Here is a 7,873-nt window from a genome sequence, read left to right as displayed (position 1 = left end):
ATAGGAAAATAATCAAGCCCTTGACTCAACACTAATCTTTTTTTTTTATATATAGCTCATGGACTCGATTACATAGGAAGATCATAAAGCAAAACTCACAACTAGATCATACTAAAACTTTATTCTACTAGATCAAGATATTATCAAAAGGATCAAACTAAGAAAAACGGTAAAGATAAAAGTGATGGTGATACGATACCGGGGCACTCCCCCAAGCTTGGCAGTTGCCAAGGGGAGTGCCCATACCCATGTGATTATATCTCTTTTTGCCGGTGAAGGAGATGGAGTTGTTGATGATGTATGCTTCTTCCTTAATTTGCGCTTGAGGATAAAATTTTGCTCCCTTAGGTCCTCGATCTCCCGCTCAGGGATTAATACCTTTTTGCATAGTTCTTGTTTGTTCTCCTGCAAGAGACGAAAAGGGATAAACTCGATCTTAGGTTTCTTTGCTCTATCGGGGAGGCGTGACTTTTTGAACTCCACATGCATGTCCCCAGGTTGAGGTAATGGGACTTCATCTTCACCTGAGCTCGTCTCCTCCTTTCCCCTAGGCTCATAGTCTTCTTCTTCCTCCGTGGTCCAACCACAATGCTCCAAGTCCCCGTAGACTTTATGATCTACAAGGTAATCAACCACATAGCTTTCTCCCTCCGAATCTTGGGATGACATATTGCTCTAATCTGCAGCAGAAACAACTCGAAACAAAGACAGAGGATTTTTGCGTGATACAGTGGTCAAAACCTTCGGGAGATTATATAATGAATTTTTACCGACCATAAGAAGTATCATGCAAGAAAACGGAGTTCGGGGAGCACACGAGGTGCCCACGAGGCAAAGGGGCGCGCCCAGGGGGGTAGGGCGCGCCCTCCACTCTCGTGGAAGCCTCGTGTCCTTTTCGGACTGCTTATTTTCCTATTTTCTTAAATATTCCAAAACAGAGAAAAATTGCCATTAGAACTGTTTTGGAGTCGGTTTACTTACCGTACCACATACCTATTCCTTTTCGGAGTCTGAAACGTCCTGGAAAGTTTCTCTTATGTATTCCTCCGGGGTTACGGTTTCAACAATATTAGTTTCAACATTTATGGGATTACCTGAGATATAATGTTTGATTCTTTGACTGTTCACCACCTTCAGATTTGTGCCTTCAAAGTTGTTGATTTTTATGGCACCGGAACAATAGACCTCCTCGATAATGTAAGGACCTTCCCATTTAGAGAGGAGTTTGCCTGCAAAAAATCTTAAATGAGAGTTGTATAACAATACATAAGCACCTACATTAAACTCATGTTTTTGTATCCTTTTGTCTTGCCATCTTTTAACTTTTTCCTTAAACAACTTGGCATTCTCATAGGCCTGGGTTCTCCATTCATCAAGTGATATAATGTCAAAAAGACTCTTCTCACTGGCAAGTTTGAAATCATAATTGAGCATCTTTTATCATGTTAAAAGGATAATATGCAAATCAAATAATATGCAAATCAAATTCTTGAAGCAAGAGAACCCATCTAATAAGTCTAGGTTTAGCATCTTTCTTTTCCATAAAATATTTAATAGCAGCATGATCGGTGTGAATAGTTACTTTAGAATCAACAATATAAGGTCTAAACTTATCACAAGAAAATACAACTGCTAAGAATTACTTTTCAGTAGTAGCATAATTTCTCTGGGCATTGTCTAGAGTTTTACTAGCATATTGAATAACATTTAATTTTTTATCAACTCTTTGTCCTAGAACAACACCTACAGCATAGTCACTAGCATCACACATGATTTCAAAGGGTAAATTCCAATCAGGTGGCTGAACAATAGGTGCATAAATCAAGGCTTTCTCAAGTATTTCAAATGCTTCTACACAATCATCATCAAAGACACAAGGAATATCTTTTTTTAATAGGTTAGTCAGAGGCCGGGAAATTTTTGAGAAGTCCTTAATGAACCTCCTATAAAAACCGGCATGACCAAGGAAACTTCTTATACCTTTGATGTCCTTGGGGCACGACATCTTTTCAATAGCATCAACTTTAGCTTTGTCAACTTCAATACCTCTTTCAGAAATTTTATGCCCCAAGACAATACCTTCATTAACCATAAAGTGGCACTTTGCTACCTCTTGAGCACTTGCGTTGATTTTCCCTTGAAGAGGAAAGGGTGATGCAACAGAGTAGCGTAAGTATTTCCCTCGGTTTTTGAGAACCAAGGTATCAATCCAGTAGGAGGCCACGCACGAGTCCCTCGTACCTACACAAACAAATAAATCCTCGCAACCAACGCGATAAGGGGTTGTCAATCCATACACGGTCACTTACGAGAGTGAGATCTGATAGATATGATAAGATAATATTTTTGCTATTTTTATGATAAAGATGCAAAGTAAAATAAAAGGCAATAAAAATAACTAAGTATTGGAAGATTAATATGATGGAAGATAGACCCGGGGACCATAGGTTTCACTAGTGGCTTCTCTCGAGAGCATAAGTATTCACGGCAGGTAAACAAATTACTGTTGAGCAATTGACAGAATTGAGCATAATTATGAGAATATCTAGGTATGATCATGTATATAGGCATCACGTCCGAGACAAGTAGACCGACTCCTGCCTGCATCTACTACTATTACTCTACACATCGACCGCTATCCAGCATGCATCTAGAGTATTAAGTTCAAGAGAACAGAGTAACGCTTTAAGCAAGATGACATGATGTAGAGGGATAAACTCAAGCAATGTGAAATAAACCCCATCTTGTTATCCTCGATGGCAACAATACAATACGTGCCTTGCTGCCCCTACTGTCACCGGGAAAGGACACCGCAAGATTGAACCCAAAGCTAAGCACTTCTCCCATTGCAAGAAAGATCAATCTAGTAGGCCAAACCAAACTGATAATTCGAAGAGACTTGCAAAGATAACCAATCATACATAAAAGAATTCAGAGAAGATTCAAATATTGTTCATAGATAAACTTGATCATAAACCCACAATTCATCGGTCTCAACAAACACACCGTAAAAGAAGATTACATCGAATAGATCTCCACAAGAGAGGGGGAGAACTTTGTATTAAGATCCGAAAAGAGAGAAGAAGCCATCTAGCTAATAACTATGGACCCGTAGGTCTGAGGTAAATTACTCACACTTCATCGGAAGGGCTATGGTGCTGATGTAGAAGCCCTCCGTGATCGATGCCCCCTTGTAATACCCCGAGAATCTTGCTACAGTAATCCCATGCCTAATGACGCCATGAAATCATAATCATTTGCTAATCCTCAATTTGGTTCAAACCAAACTCAAATCCAGATTCAGATGCCAAGTCAAATAATAATTTTTATAAAATAGTAATTTAAAAATGTTCCTTAGGTTGAAAACTTTCGCTATATAATTTTCATGCATTAAACAAACATTATGGAATGTTTGAAATACCCATGAAAATTAAACACTGGTCCAATAGCTAATTATTTGACCTTTTTAATTTTTAAAAATAGTTGAACACTCCCAAATGCTTTGAAACTTTTTGTAGCAACCCAGAATATTGCGCTTTACTTTTGTGCCAAGTTTTGTATTAAATAAAACTCTTTTAGTAGCTCAAATAAAATACAAAGTATGAAAGTTAGATTAAAAATAGAAAAATAAAACCTATCCCACCGGGCCACTTGGACCATCTGGCTAAAACCAGCCCACACCCCCTACTTGTCAGTGACCCTACATTCTTGTCTGTCTGCCATGCTATACTATCGGGCCATGATCACTCGGGAGGTGATCACGGGTATATACTTATACATATATTATACTTGTGATGACTAAAGACGGGTCGGCTCATAGAGTACCCGTGAGTGATTCACGGATTGGGTCCGAAAGGACGTTTGTCCGGACGACCCTCTGAGTGAACCTTTGTGGCGGAGCGACAGGGCAGGTTGAGACCACCTAGGAGAGAGGTGGGCCTGGCCCTGGTCGGCGTCCGCGGTTATTTCAAAATAACAAGCTTTAACGAGATCTGGGTATTTGATCTGAGTCTGGCCACTGGCCTATACGCACTAACCAACTACGTAGGAACAGTTATGGGCACTCGACGTCGTGGTATCAGCCGAAGCCTTCCTGACGTCAGCGACTGAGCGGCGCGCGCCGGGTTGGACTGGAACGCCTGCTCTTGTATAAGGGAGGCCAGGTCTGCTCGCCGGCCGCGTACGCAACATGCAGGTGTGCAATGGGCGATGGGCCCAGACCCCTGCGCCATAGGATTTAGACCAGCGTGCTGACCTCTCTGTTGTGCCTAGGTAGGGTTGCGATGTGTTGATCTTCCGAGGCCGGGCATGACCCAGGAAAGTGTGTCCGGCCGAAGGGGATTGAGCGTGTTGGGAAATGTGGTGCACCCCTGAAGGGAAGTTAATCTATTCGAATAGCCGTGATCTTCGGTAACAGGACGACTTGGAGTTTTACCTTGACCTTATGACAACTAGAACCGGATACTTAATAAAACACACCCTTCCAAGTGCCAGATACAACCGGTGATCGCTCTCTCACAGGGTGACGAGGGGAGGATCACCGGGTAGGATTATGCTATGCGATGATACATTGGTGAACTTACCATCTACTCTCTTCTACATGCTACAAGATGGAGATGGCCAGAAGCGTAGTCTTCGATAGGACTAGCTATCCCCCTCTTATTCCGGCATTCTGCAGTTCAGTCCACATATGCTACCCCCTTTTCCATTTGATACCAATGCATACATATGTAGTGTAGCTCCTTGCTTGAGAGTACTTTGGATGAGTACTCACGGTTGCTTTGCTCCCCCTTTTCCCCCTTTCTATACCCGATTGTTACGACCAAACGATGGAGTCCAGGAGCCAGATGCCACCGTCGACGATGACTCCTACTACACTGGAGGTGCCTACTACTACGTGCAGGCCGCCGACAACGACCAGGAGTAGTTTAGGAGGATCCCAGGCAGGAGGCCTGCGCCTCTTTCAATCTGTATCCCAGTTTGTGCTAGCCTTCTTAAGGCAAACTTGTTTAACTTATGTCTGTACTCAAATATTGTTGCTTCCACTGACTCGTCTATGATCGAGCTCTTGTATTTGAGCCCTCGAGGCCCCTGGCTTGTAATATGATGCCTGTATGACTTATTTTATTTGTAGAGTTGTGTTGTGATATCTTCCTGTGAGTCCCTGATCTTGATCGTACACGTTTGCGTGTATGATTAGTGTACGATTGAATCAGGGGCGTCACAAGTTGGTATCAGAGCCGACTGCCTGTAGGAATCCCCTTCCACACTCCTTGGCCGAAGTTGAGTCTAGACATTGCAAAACTTTTTACTAACATGGCTGTGTGTCTTACGGTCCCACGTCGCCATTGGGTGGTATTAGGATCTTTCATTCCTCGACCTATACTCTGGGACTCTAATCTCTCTTCTATTTGGGTTAAACGATTTTACTAACTCTGACTCTAGGTTCTCGAAAATACTTTATCCTGGAGAGCCTCTTTAGTCCAGATGATCGCTTGCTGCACCAGAAGATTCGGAAGATACTCTCCAGTGTTCACTCGAGATCTTGTTCTTGTTGCTTTTGTAATTCCCTACCACCGAAATATCCCTATGGATAAATACTTACACATGTCGTTCTTACTTTTATTCCCTGTTGATCTTGTTATTACGATATACCCCGAAATTCTCTCTATTGTTCGGAGAATACTTTGAGCCTACTGCCTTGCAGTTCTTTGCCACCTGGCTACCCCTATGGATAATTTATTACACTTATTGAGTATCCTCTCATCCCAGTTGATTCATGTATTTCATAAAAGTCTTCAAAATATTTTTTTGTTTTCTGAAAATCCTCAGTAGCCTATTGCTCCTGAATTCCTTGCCTTTCGGCACTATGGTTAGTTCCATATTTCTAGCAATCTCCGTTGACATCCTTTGTCACTGTCATTTCGAGTCCTTCATTTAATATTTTGCGAATGCTTTCCATCCTCAATCAGATCCTAGAATTCATCCTTCCGGCTCAAACGACATTTTAAACATGAGCTGGATCTCGACCAATCAAATTGCCATCGATTGTACCCCTAAGGCTATTCAACTTATCCATCTCTAGTCAGAGCATTACTTCTGATCCCTTGTATTGGAATTCATAATTCCTTTGCATTTGAGCTTTGAGTTAGTTAGTTGTTTCTATAATCTGATCTCCTTTCATTCTTTCTTCCTCTTGTTGAGTACTGATGCTCACATCGGGTCCCTTGTGGACCACCAGACCCTTCGTCGGATTTTATCCAACAACGCCCTTCATATTCAATAAGCTTGTGAGCCTTTCTTTGGATACATAATGCCTTTGGTAAATTGTATCCTCTGCTTTCTCAAGCATGCTCTACTATCGAGCTTGTGTTATTTACTCCGAAGTTTGTGGTATGTGTTCATAAGATGCCCCGATGGGTTAAACCTATGCCTTCCTTACTCTGTGTGAACCCGAAAGATTTCACGGGTCATACTTATCTGGTATTGCACCAGGTAAAACTTTCAACAACTAATGTCATTTTCAAAAAGCGAGAGGTGAATGGAAGGTTATACATTGAAGAAGTGGGAGTCGACCTTGAACTTTGTGTTTATCACTACAAAAAAATACACTTCCGTGATGATACGTGTTTGTCACAGTAGGTCGCGTTTTTTGTCATGCGTGTACATCCATGACAAATTTATGACAGAATCAAGATAGTCATACCTGTGCTGTCATAGAAGTGTTCCATGACATTACCAAAATTATCATCACAAAAGTGTCCACTTCCATGACGATAAATCGCGCGTCATAGAAGTGCTTTCGTCAAGGGTGACCGACACGTGGCATCCACCGTAACGGAACGCCGTTAAGCTATCGGGTCGGGTTTTGGATCCGATAACCCGTTAACAGCCCTGACCAATGGGGATTTTCCACGTGTAAAATCATCATTGGCTAGAGGAAACACGTGTCGGCTCATCGTTGGGACAGATGTCATCCACTCACTGGACAGAAGGCGCCTATGACACATCGACACGTGGCACGACCCAATAGTGGCCCATTCCTGTGAAAAGGCCGGCCCATTTGACTTGGTCAAAAGCTGGCGGGCCGGCCCATGGAAAGCCTGTTAACTGCCTGTTCGCATATAGCCCATTTACAGCCCGCTAACCCAAGGCCCGTTACACCCTATCCGAATTAGGCCCAGTAGCGCCATCTAGGCCATCCAATATGATTCCAGCCCGTTTTCACTTCTGGCCCATGTATAGCCCATGACGTCTTTCGGCCCATATGAGGCCCTTTGTAACTCTTGGCCCATTAGCGGCCCGTGCTGAAACTGGCCCATAATGAACAGTGTATTACTTTACACCCATTAACGGCCCGTGGTGAAACTGGCCCGTAATGAACAGTGTATCACTTTATACCCATTAACGACCCGTTATTCCGTTGGGCCGTTTCCAGCCCAACTTAACTTTCGGCCTTCTGAGGGCCCATTTATTCTTGGGCTCATTTGCAGCATTCGGTTACTTACGGCCCGTTACTGTCATTTTCTGCTTGTGGGCCAAATTCAGCCCGTCGTTACAGTCAGCCGTTTGTGGACTGTTAGTCTGTTGGGCCATTTTCATAGCATCACCAAATACGTCCTATTAACGGCCCGTTATGGTCAGCCCATAAAACGTACGATTTCCATTAAAGGCCCATCTACGGCCCATTAAAGGCCCGTACAAGACCCACAAATGAGTCGGCGGCCCATGGATCCTACGAGACGTAGAAGGCCCATGGATCCTACGAGACGTAGAAGGCCCATGGATCCTACGAGACGTAGAAGGCCCATGGATCCGACGGCCCGTGAAGGGCCATGGTCGGGCGAGTTGGCCCCCGTTTGAACGATATAGC

The sequence above is a fragment of the Triticum urartu genome, chromosome 5 (genome assembly GCF_003073215.2).
Source record: "Triticum urartu cultivar G1812 chromosome 5, Tu2.1, whole genome shotgun sequence".
NCBI classification, from domain to species: domain Eukaryota; kingdom Viridiplantae; phylum Streptophyta; class Magnoliopsida; order Poales; family Poaceae; genus Triticum; species Triticum urartu.
Note: the sequence above shows the minus strand (reverse complement) of the source record.